The 16,051-nt window shown below is 36.2% G+C and overlaps 1 protein-coding gene across 1 annotated transcript in view; it reads left to right on the top strand.

The window, feature by feature from the left end:
* The first annotated feature begins 12,344 nt into the window (after positions 1 to 12,344).
* The window catches only part of LOC124167861 (ly6/PLAUR domain-containing protein 6-like), a 68,268-nt gene continuing 64,561 nt past the window's right edge, over positions 12,345 to 16,051 (top strand). Inside the window, exon 1 of the mRNA XM_046545912.1 lies at positions 12,345 to 12,553. The gene's annotated coding sequence lies outside the window, so the exon portion shown is untranslated. The remainder of the gene's footprint in view (positions 12,554 to 16,051) is intronic.

The raw sequence follows: 16,051 nt of genomic DNA, 5'->3' as shown, positions 1-16,051 counted from the left end.
GGTCAAGAAGGCAACACTTTCTATAAAATAATTACTCTGAATTCTGGTAAGAAATACTGAAGCCTGCATTTCAGTGGAAATGATGTCCTTTGAAAATGACTCGCTTTGGTAAGTGGATGTTATTACGTCACTTCCTTAATTACGTCAAATGAGATTGATCATCCGTAATTAATGTTAGGAAGTAATGAAAAAAATTATGTCATGGGCAATGAAGATATTTCTAAATTCATCCGGTATTTATTATTTCCTATCAGTATTAACATAGTATTCCATATAATAGAATAAGATAGCATAGTATTTCCTAAAATACTAAGATTAGCTTGCTTACTATAGGTAAACATAAAGTTTTTGGGATAGCCGATTAGAACAATTCGGCGTCTCTAAATTTTTTTGTAAGATCAAATGATTGCGATGCTCTCTTGGTTGTCAAAGTCCTGCTCTTCAATTTAACCGGCCTTTGCGAAAAGTCTTTCACTCGTGACGGATATCATATACCGATGGTGACGCAGCTGCGATCAAACGAAATTGTTAAGATCGAAGTCGAAAAATTGAGTTTTGATTGAAACTCGAAGATCAATATAGAGTAGGCTTGTGGGGTAGTATGTGGACTTCATCTACATAATACCCGGCAAGCCGCCTAAAAGTTGTGTGGCAGGGGGTGTTAGGACACCAGCCGTTTACAGATAAAAAAATGAAGTGCTCTAACGAAGTTGGGACTAGCGTTTATTAAAGTCCTTTATGGTTCGGGGGAAAAACGACTTCCCATATCTTTCCGTTCGGCAAAACATCTCTCTTAATTTATCGCTTCTATCGGACCTGGAAATATAGTGTGGCTCTAATATTATGTTCTCCGTGTCGCTCTTAAAGATATCCATTCTCAATTGTTCAAGCAATCTAAGCAATCGCAGCCTCCGAGACTCCAACGCTGTCTGTACGCTCGTAACAGTTTTTGACGAAACGCGCAGCCTTCCTTTGTATTTTATTCAGTTCGCGGATTAAGTCTTTCTGAACCGGATCCCATTCGCTCGCTGCATATTCTAGGTGCGGACGGACGAGTGCGAAATAGCACCTTTCTTTCACTTTCTCATCCGAAAATCTTCCCACAATACGCTTGACGATTCCTAATTTCTTCAGGGCTATGCCACAGATGTTCCTTATAAGTGTTCCCCACGAGAGGTTCGAGGTTATCGTAACTCCCAGGTACTTCACTTCGTCTGTTGCCTTTATGTTAATACCATCCACTGCATGAACATGGTTAGAGTTAGACGAAGTCCGCAAGAAATGTACCGACATGCATTTGCTCGGATTAAGTTCGAGTCCCCACTCTTGACTCCACAAATGAACGTTGCTTAAGTCCGATGATAGAATTTCATAGGTGACTTAGGTGAATACTCGACAAATTCGTTTCTAAATTAAAGAGTTTGTTAATTTGTTAAAAAACGCAGAAAATAGCAAGTAAAAAAATGATGCTTTTGGTTTTCCTGCGTCCGTTTTTGTTACTTAGCAACTCGTATTCGCATTTGAGGATATCCCCGCTGGTAGAAGTGATCAGTGATAGTGTTCAGATCGACACCTTGCAATTGCAGACGGCGCACAGACTAGAGCTCTCCACCCCAGACCTCTCGACCTGTGTTCGTCAGACGGGATAACAGAGGAGAATCCAATCGCTAGATAATGGCGTTTCCTCGACCTAAGGGCTTTCGCTTGGCTGTGTGCCACAGATGTGTTATAAGGCCCAGCCACCACGGGACACATCTGCCTTGACTTGGGATCGAGTCCATCTCCTCAGGCCAACGACCAATCTATATTCCATTAACATTGACCACCAGCAACTAAACCCATGATTTACGCGTCTGGAGTGGTATTCTTTCCCTTAAAGATATTTCGCTTTACCCAAAGAAAACATTATAACACCCACTCAGTTTGTCTGAATACGTGAAAATGTGATTTTTTTACAATAAAAAGACTAATAGTGCGTTAACGTAGGAAAACTTCTTTCCTGTAAAACATGACGAAATTCTTCCCCGGCGAATTAAGTGCGTGAAGTTTTATCATGTATCAATTATGCAATATCTCAAAACTTATAAGAGATATCTCTTTGGAATAAGAAGTGCTTGAATCTGCACATCAATTTTAGGTCTAAGTAAGTACTTTATTTCGTAATTTAGAGAAATATCATAATTAAGAAAATTATCATTTGCCTTAAGGAGTGTTGGAATCTGCGTATCAATTTTTGGCCTAAAAACGTATTTTGTCTTATAACTTCATGCCTGCCGTCCATCTGAACCTTAAAGAGCTTATAACCTTATCCGGTATCAAAACAGCAAATATTTCACTAATTCATTGAATGCTTACCAACAAATGAGTTTTTTGTTTTGCAGCAGCTTAGTTGTGAGAAAGAGCACTGGATTAAGAGTTGCACCTTTAACACAGAGAGGCTTGTGGTACGGTAAGGTATCACCTATATTAATGACAGAAAAAAATAGGATGCAGATGAAGTACCATAGTATTAATACAACTGTGAGATAATGGTTCTAAAATTAAGGCTTTCCTTCACATACAAGAATAGGTTTAAATGCATCATAAGGATAGTTAATCGAATCAGCCCTAAGAAAGTAATTTGATGAACGCTTCATGAGGCCCTTGAAAATTAAGAGAACAGACGCAATTTCCGCATAAAAATGTGACCTTTACTCACCCACTCCCTCGGCTGACGAAGGAAAATTTCATTAAATTCGTTAATTTTGAACCCTGTGTCGTAATTAATTACAAAACATTCCCAATTGGAGAATTACCATGCTAACATGATTAGATTAAGTGAAATACGAAGGTGAGGGTGTTCCCATAAACAAAGTGGAATGAATTTATTGTCGGCTTTGCTGCTGTCTTTGTGGAGTGTGGAAATTCCACCAAGTTTTTCAATGCTTAAATTCGCGACGTAATAAATTCAAAAATATTCTTCCGAGAATCATAACACAAAATTAATTAAATTTGTAGGAAGAATTGAAAGATCATTGCTATTATTGAAAAAAGTGTTTTCCAAATCTCTAAGAAATTGTGATGCGTAAATTTAGTAGGTTCTTTTTGAAGAGATGCTTTTTATATAACTCGTACAAAGCAGACAAAATCGCGAAAGTTCCTGTTGACACATTAATTACAATTGTTTATCCTGTATTTTTACCTTTTAGTGGAATGAGAAATTATTTGAAACAAATTAATGCCAGCTTTAACATAATAAACGGTGATTAGTCATGCATATCTCACGATTTCATCATGCACAATTTTCACCATACTTCAGTTCCAGATTTATAAAGAAAACTCGTCTGCTTATGAGGGGTGTACTCATTGCCTATGACGTCATTTCTTTCGTCATTACCATAACTCCTGATAATCATTCCCATTTGATGTAAGCAGTAAAGTGACGTCATGACATCCACCCGCCTACCAAAGTTTTAAAGAGAACATTTCCTCTTAAACTCAGGCTTCAATGTCTCTCTTACTTACGGAAATCAGTGTAATTATTTCGTAAAATATGTTGCCTTCTTGACCTATATTATAAGTGTATACCATAACTAGTAGTAGGTAAGGGTCTTTAATTTTCTTTTATTGATAAAAAATATGTAAACCGATGTTTCGGAAAATTTACTTTCCCATTTTTAAGGCTGTATGAAAACAATTTCTATATATATAAAATAATTTCTTGATATAAAAAATGTAAAAGGTTGTAATACTGTCTCACAAAGACATGGTAAAAGGTTGCATTAATGTCCTTGGGAGATAATATTTAATGCCAATACATTTTGACCATATTTTCAGTCGGCCTCGATAATGGAAAAAAATGGCTGGAAATCGACCTAACATGATGATTTATCATTGCTTCTCCGTAACATAATCCCTCTATCCAGACCTTCTGTCTCCTATTTAGCTCATCGTGAAGTTCACTCTTCACGCCCACCATGTTCAGCTCTTCGTCACCTTCTACTTTATATTATACATTATTCTTCTTACCCACATCTCGAGCGCGACTGGCATTTTCTCATTTTCCCATTCTCCTTTTTCAGTTTCCACGTTTCCAAGCCTTGAAGCGCAACACCCCAGACCAGTCGCTTCACTTGTATTTTCTTTAATCTCAGGATAAAAATTATGAAATTAGCTCTTTCATATTCATGAAGTTCTCCTTATCCAACGCAATCACCTTTCTGATATCCTTACCGATGATTCTATTTCCTCTGAAAAGCTGCCCGAATCGTTGGCTATTGAACCTTAAAATATTGAACCTCACATTCCAAGCTCGCTCAATGCTTTACAAAACCGCGTAACTTTGGTCTCATTGTGGTTAACCTTTGTGCCAAATCGCCGTTTTCTTAACGCATCTTCAAATATATTTAGATTTGAAACAATGGGGGGAATACTCGGAATATTAAGAATTTTATAAATAGGTTATCTTTTTTTACCCCTTAACTGAATAAAATTTTTGTTATTGAGAGTGCCTGCAACTCGCAACACTACCATAATTTCCACAAACCATGAAGACACCCATTTAAATGAAAATATCAGTAGTGAAAGGATTAGTTGTGATATCCCCATATAAATTTATGGATTAGGAAACCTTTGAACCATATTTATGCTTTTGAAAAATCTTATCGGGATACCGCGCGGGTAAGATTATAATAATAATAATATAATTTTTGTTTTTTTTCCCGGCGAACAATTGCAGTTGAGTTTTCTCGGGTTTCACACTGGGTCAGTCCTCCATTTCTCCTTCCAACGTTTCGATGAACAACTCGCCCATCGTCTTCAGGGATTTAGGAATCCAATGAAAACATTGGATTCCTGAATCCCTCAAGACGATGAATCCCTGAGGGCGAGTTGTTCATCGAAACGTTGAAAGGAGAAATGGAGGACCTGATCCGGTGTGAAACCCGAGAAAACTTCACTATAATAATAATAATAATAATAATAATAATATACCATATTTATAATTATCTAATATAATATATTTAATACATTATATATCATAATAATATAATTATATAATATAGTTATATAATAATCATATTATAATCTTACCCGCGCGGTATTCCGAGAAGATTTTTCAAAAGTTGTTCGCCGGGAAAGCGTTAAATCATACATATTTATGCTGTTTAAAGAACGGTTCACTTGAACACCTTACAACGTTTATACAAAGTATAGGTAGATACTTGACGGGAGCAGAGAATGAAAAAATTAGAAGTTATTCCTCTATAGCAATTGGATACAGTCGTAGTCTCCGTAAATTCATCAGGAGGCATTGGTGTTACATCGGTCAATATACCTCTCCTAGACAAAAAAATTAATTCTATGCCATGCAGTAGCGCCGTCTCCATGGGGCCTGAGGGGGCCCGAGCCCCCTCAAAAATTCGTAATATGTGTGAGGAAAAAATATGTCAGGCTTGTCGATTTTCCCCGGAGTGTCCAGATATCGAGATTCGAGTCATCAGGGTTGTAATTTTGGTCATGTGACTCTTCTAAAATGCTTAAAAAACTTAGAACTCACTACTTATAAAATTTCCCGGGGCAAGATCCCCGGTTTGGGCCCCCCCAATATTTTTTGTTAGTCGGCACCCCTGCTGCCATGCTTTGTATTATATTTAAAATTATTCTAGCATTTTCAACTCTTTCCTCAGCCTTCACCGAAGTGTTAATGAATAATAATTCTGAATGAGCTCTTTTGTTTCCGCGTTATTCCAATATAGAGCAATTTTCCCTTTTATTCATACGACTCCGCAGTGCTTGGTTCCAACAAAGAGCTGTAGCCTCAATTCTTCGACCTTGACGCGGCTATCTGAGGTGATTTCATATGATGAGTTCTGCACGTGGGAAATAATGAGCACGCCCCACGGCGTATGTTTATTCGATCTCTCATACGATTGTATAACTGGGTATGCAAACATTCCTGCGCTGATCGTTCAGGCCAGCTGTAATTAACAGTGCTACCTGTAATGAACATCATAACCTTCATTATATAATGACTGTTCTCATGAGTCCTTTCATTGGTATTGAAGCGCTAAAATAATTCCTATATTAATTAAAACCTAGTAGGAAAATGAATTCATAATTGATTGGTGACAAAATTGTTTTTAAGAATATAAATTAAAGGCCTACCTCAGGTGTGCAACAACATAAGCCTAAAATTTGATTTCAGACTATTTTTCCGGCGACGAACATAGATCTTTAGAGCCATTATGGAAATCAAAGAAAAGGCATTGGGAGTGAATATCCATGGAGAAAAAATAAGCATGCTAAGATTTGCCGATGACATAGCTGTTATAGCAGAAACAGAGAAGGATTTGAAAAATATTCTGGTTAATATGGGTAGGGTAATGAGTAGATATCAACTGAAAATAAGCACGAAGAAAACCAAGATCTTAGTATGCAGCAGAAGAGAAGAAGTCAAGACCAACATTAAAATAGGGAGGCAAAAACTGATAGAAGTGGATGAATTCTGTTATTTGGGAAGCAAGATAACTAGTGACGGGAGAAGCAAGAAAGAAATTATCAGCAGAATAGCGCAGGCGAAGAGAGCATTCCACCAAAAGAGAGACCTGCTTACAGCGGGAAACTTAAATGTGGATGTAAAGAAACAATTTATAAGAACCTTCATCTGGAGTATGCTCCTATACGGAAGTGAGGCATGGACAATGATCGCAGCGGAGAAAGCAAGGATAGAGGCCTTTGAAATGTGGTGCTACAGAAGAATTTTGAAAATCAAATGGATCGACCGAGTTAGTAACGAGGAAGTCCTAAGAAGGGTAGGAGAGAAGAGAAGCCTCATGAAAACCTTAATAAGAAGACGGAACAACCTTATAAGCCACATCTTGAGACATGATGGCCTGATGAAGACAATCGTCGAAGGACAGGTGGAAGGCAAGAATGGAAAAGGAAGACCTCGAACAAAATATATGGAACAAGTAAAGAGAGATGTGAAAGAGAAGAAATACGTAGGAGTGAAAAGATTAGCTGATAGGAGAACTGAGTGGAGAGCTGTGTCAAACCAATCCTAGGATTGTTGACCAGTGATGATGATGATGATGATGAACATAGATCCCCATTTCGGAGGGGGAGAGGATCTGATCCTCCGGCTACCTCCCTAATTTTTTCCCTCACCTTGCGGAAACAACTTAATATTTTTAAATTAAACATAGGTAATAATTTAGGTAGAGTAATTTCGGTGACTGGAGGCGGTCGCGCCAGTCAGGATATAATTAGGGGCACTTGGTCCTCCAAGTTTGCCTCCATCTATCTTTCCCGCATACTAAGGGTAATTTGTCTCAACAATAACTTGAAATAATGAATACTAGAGGAGGATGAAGACCAATCAAATGGTAGGTTAGCCTATTTTGGAAATGGACACACCACGATATTCTGTATTTAAATGTCATCATCATAAGTCAACAATCCTAAGATTGGTTTGACGCAGCTCTCCATAACTCCCTCCTCTCCGCTAGCCATTTCATGGTTTAACATCCTTGATAACCTTCCCAGTGAAACTCGTTCCTCCCTTGCCCTTCTTCCCTTAAACTTGTCCCTCTACGATTGTTTTCATCACGCCATCACGTTTCATAATGTGGTCAAGTAAGTTATATTGTCTTTTTATTAAGAAGGCTTTTAGAAGATATTTCTTTTCTCCTACTCTTTTTAGCACTTCCCCATTGCTTACTCGGTCGATCAATTTCATTTTCAATATTCTTAGATAGTACCACCTTTCGAATGCTGTCACTCTTGACTTCTCTACTGGGGTCAACGTTCAAGTCTCACTTCCATCGAGAAATATGCTCCATATGTAGCATCTGATGAAGTGTTTCCTTACTTCTATGCTTGTTTTCTCGGCTGTAAGTAGATTCTTCATTTTGTTGAAAGCCCTCTTTGTCTTTGCTATTCAGGTAGATTTATTTATTAAAATATATACATACGTATAAAGAGATATATTACGTATCAGTCATATATCTGATTATAACATTGCATGGTGCGGTCATACTCTCGTGTATGATCAATTAAATTTATTCAGACTACTCTAATAATAAGTTTTTCATTATCTTCCTCATTTTATCATATTTTGAGACAGTTTTCCCCGCTCATATGTTATTCCCTATTAGATTTTTATTTTAGGCAGTTGCTACACTGAAACCCCCAATTTTTTTAATTAGTCAACAAAATTATTAGGATGCTTAAATTAATTTTGCTGATTGCGAATGAGCCAAGTTAGTTGAGCAAGATGTTTCCATAAAATGGACTCAAACACGCGATTAAGATTCATCCCGTAACACAGCTTCCAAGAATTAATGGTATTTAATTAAATTGGACCCACTTGAAAAACTCCGTACCTGCCGGAAAATTCGTGGCTTCAACGTGATTCACACACACTGCTGAGAGGCAAGGCGTACGTGACTCGACTCGGGAATACGTCACCGAAGAGTGAATCACGTTGCTTCCTATGCGGTTCAACTCACGTTGTAGCACTGAATGTTTCACCGACAGAAGACAAGGGTGCCATAATTACATCGCAAGAAAGGTTCTTCACCCTGATTTAATGCGTGAGAATCCAACTTATTGCTAGCTATTTAAGTAACCCGATACATTTATGACAAAGCAAGCTGTTAATTAACTTCTGCGGTGCGAAAAAAAGTGAGCGGGGAGCTCGTATCCAATTTTGGGGGTTCAGCCTTTCAGGAGAATGGGATCACCTTCTTAAATTTTCTTTTCTATGATGTGAAATTCAAGATATATCATATCACACAGATATTTCACCAAGGCAGAAACAGTCGGGGGTGATTGGGGTCCTCCTCACAGAGGGATTCGGGCATCCTCCCCCGGACAATTTTAAGAAGTCATATGCCTGGAAATAGATTTTGACGATATTCCAGCTCTTAAAAACTATATAAAAGGAAATAAAAAAATGCAATTTCGTAGGAAAAAATACAATTCGAAGTGAGAATTTCTTCTGAAGTTGGTAAAACTATCACGATAAAATAAAATTTAGTCTCTTCAACATTATTTTTTGCTCTGTTTTGCTAATTCTGTAATTTATTCTGTAACATCACGTTAGTTTCACGAAGGATGACAAAGTTAGATGTACCTATAGAGATTGAAGAGCAATTAATTTACAAATATCTGCATTAAATTGCATACAGAACAGGTGCCCTAATATTGCTATCTAGTATCAATGAACTTTACTCCTTATTGCATGAAAATACAAAAATAATGATTTAGTATTGCTCATTCACGATTAAAACAAACATGATAAACCTAGTGGAAATATTTACGGTTATTGAAGCAGGATTCTGAGGAAGGGCATTAGATTATTTTTTAGACACTTTTTTATTGATACATATGTCAACTAAATTTAATTGTCAACTAAATTTAGAATTGTGCTAAATCACAGTGTTATCCTAATGTTATGGTTTCTTTAAAAAAATATTTGTTTGAAATAATTGTCATAATGTATTGTCACCTTAAATTTTTGTAATTGGTTTGTTATATCTAAGTGCGATTATTTATTTTTTTGTTGAAAATATTGTATTTTTTTCGTTCTCTTGGCGATCTGCACTGGTTGCATTTGTCTGTAATTATATTTATTTAATTTTTTACTTCTATTCATCTACCAAGATGGAAATGTAGAAAGCTGTACTTTTATTTTCTCACGGGCCCCAGTGCATACGAAAATAAACGACATTATTATTATTATTATTCGGTAAGATCCGAATCTTTCTGGATAACCACTACGAGGGGGCCCAGGGGCCATTTCCGAGTTCACTTTGCGCAACTTCCGAGAACTCCAATGGAGTACTATCCGGCTTACTGCCTGTTACTTACCAGAGCTAGAAGAACTAACGTGGACGTAAGATGTACACTTGGACGTGGTAAATGTATTGTTATACTATTGCAACAGGAAATTACTACCTTAAAAGATAACATAGTGTCAGGAAAATGTGTGTATGATTTACATATAATTTAATATATCGACCCAGGTTTCAACACACTAAATCATTTGCAAAACCTTGAAAATTACATTTTCTTTTTTCTCCTGTCTCGACATCTTTCAAGTAATGATCTGAAATTCCTGACATATACTCCAGGAATTTCTGAAAATTACGTTGATCGTCGGATCCAATGTCGGCGAATAGAAACGTATGCAGACCATACATGGGTAGGTATATTTGTCATTATCTTTCCTATCACGCGGTTCCATAAAATATTGCTATCTACTCTTAAGATGGTTACTATGTAAAAACCTAGGTGTTAATTTATTATTTTATTTTATATGGACATTGTAGTTGTTTAAAGAATTTTTCCAGCGTAGCGATGTACATATATATCTTACAGTTACAATAAAAAATCGGTTATCATTAAAGTATTTTACTCATTAAGGTAGGCTTGCATGGAGTATTTTTGAAGTATTCTATTCTCTTCCTCCATCAACTGCCCTCTTCAATTCATAATAATTCTTTCACTCTATATAAAACTCCTATTCTCTTCCTTCTTCTCTCTCGTTTATCTAACATTCTACCCTCTAACACTGTTTTCAACATACCTCCTCCGCGAAGTATTCGCTCAATCCATAACTTCTGTCTCCTTCGTATCTCATATAAATAAAGATCGATATATCATTAAATTTCACATATTAAGGAAGATTAGTAATTGGCTTGATATTGGCGAGTTTGCTCTGGTAAGATGGTAAGATGAACGACGCAGTTCCAATGAGGTTGTCAATATTTTTTCGGAAACTAAGCTAGAATTATCTCAAAATTCACCATCCTAAAGATTTCAATATATAATATAGAATACATAGATACACAATTTGAAGTTTTATTCTTCGAACAGTAGGTATGTTAAGTTTACATGTCTCGAACGCCACAATTGAGGAGTATTGTAAACGATTTGAAAATTAAAAAATTGTAATAAAAGCATTCTAGCAAGATACTCGACTTCCGATATTTAAAACAATATACCAATGCATTGATTAGTATTAAAGATGTGCAAAAATTTTTTCATATCCGGATTATTACTTAATTTTAAAGCCTGCTTTTTCGCGTACTTTTTTTAAATACTAATTAAAAAGCATTTCCTGAATCACTGACCGTGACTCTGTAAAAAGACTTCATGCCTTGCTGACGGTTAATGAGATGCGTAAATGTTAAAAATATTGATGAAATGAAGAAACGTGAAAGCATACAGTTTACGCGAAGAAAAAATGGATTTGGGCAGCAAAATTACCCCGCATTTTAGCATCAACCGTGGTTTTGTAACATCAATTTCTTGAGGCTTACGAAAGTTTTTCCACTGAGGAAATTCCACTTTCATTTTCCGCGTAAAATTGAAAAAAGGAATCTCACGCTACGGGGAGAAAATTGGGCTCAAAACACTTTCGTTGTTTCCAAGCAACCGCAAGGCACGCAAAAATCGGAGGCTACCTTGGAATTGGCGGGTGGAAGTGAAAAATTCAAAAAAGAAGAAAGACCATTGTTTGCATCGGTTACTTTGCAATTAATTTCCACAAAAATTTGATAAACCATACAGACAAAATCATTGTGGCGCAGTTAAAATAAGTTAGATTACGCATGGTGAATAAAACACATCCACTCTGTTTACATGCTACAAAGTAATATTTATATCTTTATAGAGTTGCACGTTATGTTTATAATATATCATAATTTTGCTACAATATTTTAATAAGTTTTATCCTGGAAATTTTTCGCTTTTTTACTGGTAACAATTATTTAATTTACTATCTAATTAAGTAATTTATAATATTGAGAAGAATTTACTTATTGGCAATGAATTATTATTGCGTTTTCACTGTTCATAGAGAATTAAATTTTCACTTAATTAGTGGTTGAAATTATTGAAATTACAAAATTATTGCATTATTTATAATTTTAATATGTGTAAACGTATTGTCAATGAATTATTATTGCGTTTCCACGACATATAGAGTGATCAATGTACATTATAGTAAATTTTACTCGGATATAGGTGGTCTAGTTGAGTGTTCGTAAATTTTAAGTCAATCAATAAGCGGTAACAATATCCCTCAAGAAGTTTTCGCTCCAAAAAATTATTTTAAATCAAAGTTACACGCGGAAAATTGGGCTCTAAACACCTACGTCGTTTCCACGCACCCAGGAGGCACATACAAAAAAACATGCCCTGGATTCATAAGCTGGAATAACAGCACCTCGGATGTTTCATCGCAGGGCTCGGAGGGGTGAGAACCGCGAAATTAAGTTCCCCTCCAAGGTAGGGCGCGAGAGGGGAAGTTGTAAACCGCCGGTCGTCGTAGGGGCCCCTTCAGTCGGCTCCGTAAGGCCATCGCGGAAGCTTCGGACAACATTCTTGACATACGAGTGCCGCTTGTGGACCGTTTTGTGCGGACGTAAAGATTTACGTCGAATCCTCCCATTTTTACGAGTGATTTTAACAGATTTATAGTTCAGTGCGGACAGTGTTGAGTGTCTAGTGACGAAGGAACTTGACAAGAGAGAAAAGTTTTGACAGGATTCAAAGAAAATAGCCGGTGAGTTAAACTTATAGATGTATTTTTCCGTGGACAGTTGGTAGTTTTAAGTCCTTTCTACTCCAGTGTTGCTTCTAGGAAATATCAAATTAGAATATTTGTCATTACGCAATGCGAGAATTTTCAACTCAATCATAAGCATGGTATTATTCGTTGTTTCGTCGCTTCATGGAACCGACCTAACGTAATTAATGGAATAAACTTTATAATCTCACATAAGTGGTGTAGGATTTATGTGGAATCATATTTTTTGCATTTCAAATTTATGTGGAACTGTAAAGTATTTTTACATTTCATTAATACCATGGCAGTTATAAATATGGCATTTTAACATTGCAACACGAAGTAATTCGTGGTGCAGGACTATCTTCTACAGAGCTGAAAATGCACATTATGTTTCTTTGAAGCAACGCTAAGTTGGTATTCGTTTATTGGAACATTTTATATCTTCTGTGCAGCCGTTGGAACGCATTTTTCAGTTGCACTTAAATGATTTCAGGGAATATTTCCGGCGAGATGAAAGCTTACTCTTCGTGTTCTCGAGTATTTTTCGTGAGATATACGAGCGTAAACGATAGAGATCAGAAATTGATGAATGATTAAGCTCTTAATAGTGTGTTTAAAAGGTTTTATAGTATTTTCTGCTTTTTTGCCTCATGTTGAAATTGTCAGTGGAAATATTGGTCGCTGATTGTGATGAAATTGCAATTAGGTAACTCGTTGATAAAAAATGCAGCAAAAATTTATTTCCTTTCTTGAGTGTAGTTACAGATAAATGCGTCTGCAAAGCAACGATAAATGTAAGAGTTGATATCAACAACAAAATACAACCCTTCAACTCTGGCCTCAAGGATTTATCGTACTTTGAATACACTTTTTTTTACACATATTGATATGCGGAAACATAGAGCGCTGAGTGAAATATTTTTCAGAGCCATTGCTCTAATGCTAGCTTAAATAGTAAAGATTATGCTGCGGTAATTGCTGATAAGCAATTATTAAGTGGAAATTCGTTTGCATTGGCATGTACAGCAGCCCGCAAACTCTATGGAAAGCATTAAGAGAATTTTCTATGCATATATTTTTGACCCAACTTGTATTCACACGTGATAAAATCGGAGAGAGAGATTGATCGAAGATTGGTAACATTTACGATGTTCCACTGACGTCCAATGCTTAGCGGCAGAAAGAACGAACTTGTAAGCGCGTGTCACAGGGAACGTTGCGTAGCAAAAATGTTCTTTTACTCTTTTTAGTGAAAACGCTTAATACTTCGAGGAAGAATGATTTTACAGAAGGACGAAAAATAAAAGAAGGGAAGGATAATGATCATGTGTAGATTTTTACGGCCTCGTCTTTCGGCTGCAGCGTCATCCAGAAAAAATGCAAGAAAAAAACGAAAAATATTTTGAAGACAACAAAAATATACATATGTAATTTTTTACATTTTTCGAACACAATTTAAATTTTACATAGTTAATAATCGTGTATTGATGGTAAAATTTTCATTCACAGCAGTAAATATTAAACAACGTTATAAATTATCAACATCTTTAACGTAGGAGTTGAAGGAATTAAAACTTTTCTGTTTCCACATGGTGTTCGTTAAACTCACAAAACTTTTTTTTTACTCATGCACAAAAATTCCATTCATATCCCGTAAAAGCCCGCTTGTAGCTTACGAAGGGTTTTCGGTGCTCGATAATTATAACTTTATTAGTAATTATTTGGCTGCAAAACCTTATTTGTTCCGAAAATTAATTCACGTAAATTGCGCATATGCAAGTAATACAAACCGATATAGCTCAAGCATCTTGTATGTTTAGGCCGTTACGAGTCAGAAGATGTTTGGAAGGCATTGTCATTGGACGAAACTTGTACAGATTCGAGCATAACCACCTCTGCGACTGAATGGAAAAAATAAGAACTAGTTCTTTTATGTTGAGACGTATTGAGAGAATAACAGGAGTTGATCTCGTCACCCTGTAAATGCTCAACGGTGTAAATTTGCCTGAATATACGAGCGAAATTAGAACAGAGGCTATTTTGCCATCTCGTATCCATGCATTTTCGTTTGCGTTCTTGCAATTCAACGCTTTACACGACGCAATTTTGACTGCGCCTTCGTACACACGTCATGTTGCGCAATTACCTGCCCCGTGTACAACGGCCTTTACAGAGGGTCCCAGGTGCAACTTAGAGCGCAAAAACTGAAAGAATATTAAATATATATTGATTGTTTCATTGAGAAAAATTTTCGGAATTAAAAAATTATGAATCTGCTGATAAGAATAGATACATTTTCATCATCACCGGTTAACGTTAAAGGCCTGGTTACACGTTCGAGTTAATGTCTAAATGTATGAACACGAGAAAGAACGCAAAAATGCAACATGTAACCACCAAACTTGTGCGAACGCATGTACAGAAAATAGAACCTGTTCTAATTTGGCTTGTCACCCAAAATCATTCATGCAATCAGACATTATTTCGTACGTGATAATGCATCGTGTATCCAGGCATTAATATTGGCTTGACACAGCTCTTCGCTCACTGCTAGTTGTGTGAGCCGATCCATTCACACACTTCATCACTTGTTCCATTCGGAGCAACCATTTTTCGGTCTCTCCATCCGCTTGTCCTTCTATGACGGTTTTTTTGGGTCATCATGTTTCATGACGAGGTCGATTGAGTTGTTCCGTCCACGTCTTAACACTTCCTCAAGACTTAATTTTTCTCCCATTACTCTCATGATTTCTAGTGACTCACTCTGTCAATTATCTCGACTTTCATAATTCTTAATGGAAAATTATTATATTTTAACTAGCATAAGCTCAGAATCGCAAATATTTTTGGAATCCCTAAAGACATCTTTGGGGCTAATATTTTCCCGATTTCCATCTCCCTAACAATTTTTAATTAATTACTTGATATAATTGGACTTTCTATTATGTGTTACTCGAATTTTGCGCGTCGTATGAACTCAGCGACCTGCATTTTGACAGACAAAGGGGATATAGCCGTAATCTTTGCCGACTTTCACCTATATTTAGTATACCGTAACGAGGTACAGTATCGAGTTTAACAAATTGCAAATTGTTTTTTTTTCTTCTCTCGGCCTCAATTTTTAACAATGAATAGTGTATTTGAGTGTAGCTCATAAAGAAAAGAAAGAAGCTCTTTCTTTTGCCAACGTTTCGATGTACTTTTATACCTTCATCAGGGCTCCGAAAAAAATGTTATCATTAATTTGATGACATTACTTAAATGCATGAAAGGATACTGCAATGTTTTCTACAAAAATAAAATATATAAGGAAAATAAATGAATTAAAAAGAAGAGGCAAGAATTTTTACAGAGTTGAAAATCACGCGCATTTTTAATTTTGAATTGGTTTTTAAAAACTGATTCAATTACGCACACACAAAATATAAATAAGTAGGTTAAACTTCCTTTTACACTAAGAGTCCCTCTGAGCTCTATTTATGATATTATCAA

Source organism: Ischnura elegans, chromosome 11 (genome assembly GCF_921293095.1).
Source record: "Ischnura elegans chromosome 11, ioIscEleg1.1, whole genome shotgun sequence".
Taxonomy (NCBI): Eukaryota; Metazoa; Arthropoda; class Insecta; order Odonata; family Coenagrionidae; genus Ischnura; species Ischnura elegans.
Note: the sequence above shows the minus strand (reverse complement) of the source record. Positions and strands in the feature narration are given on the sequence as shown.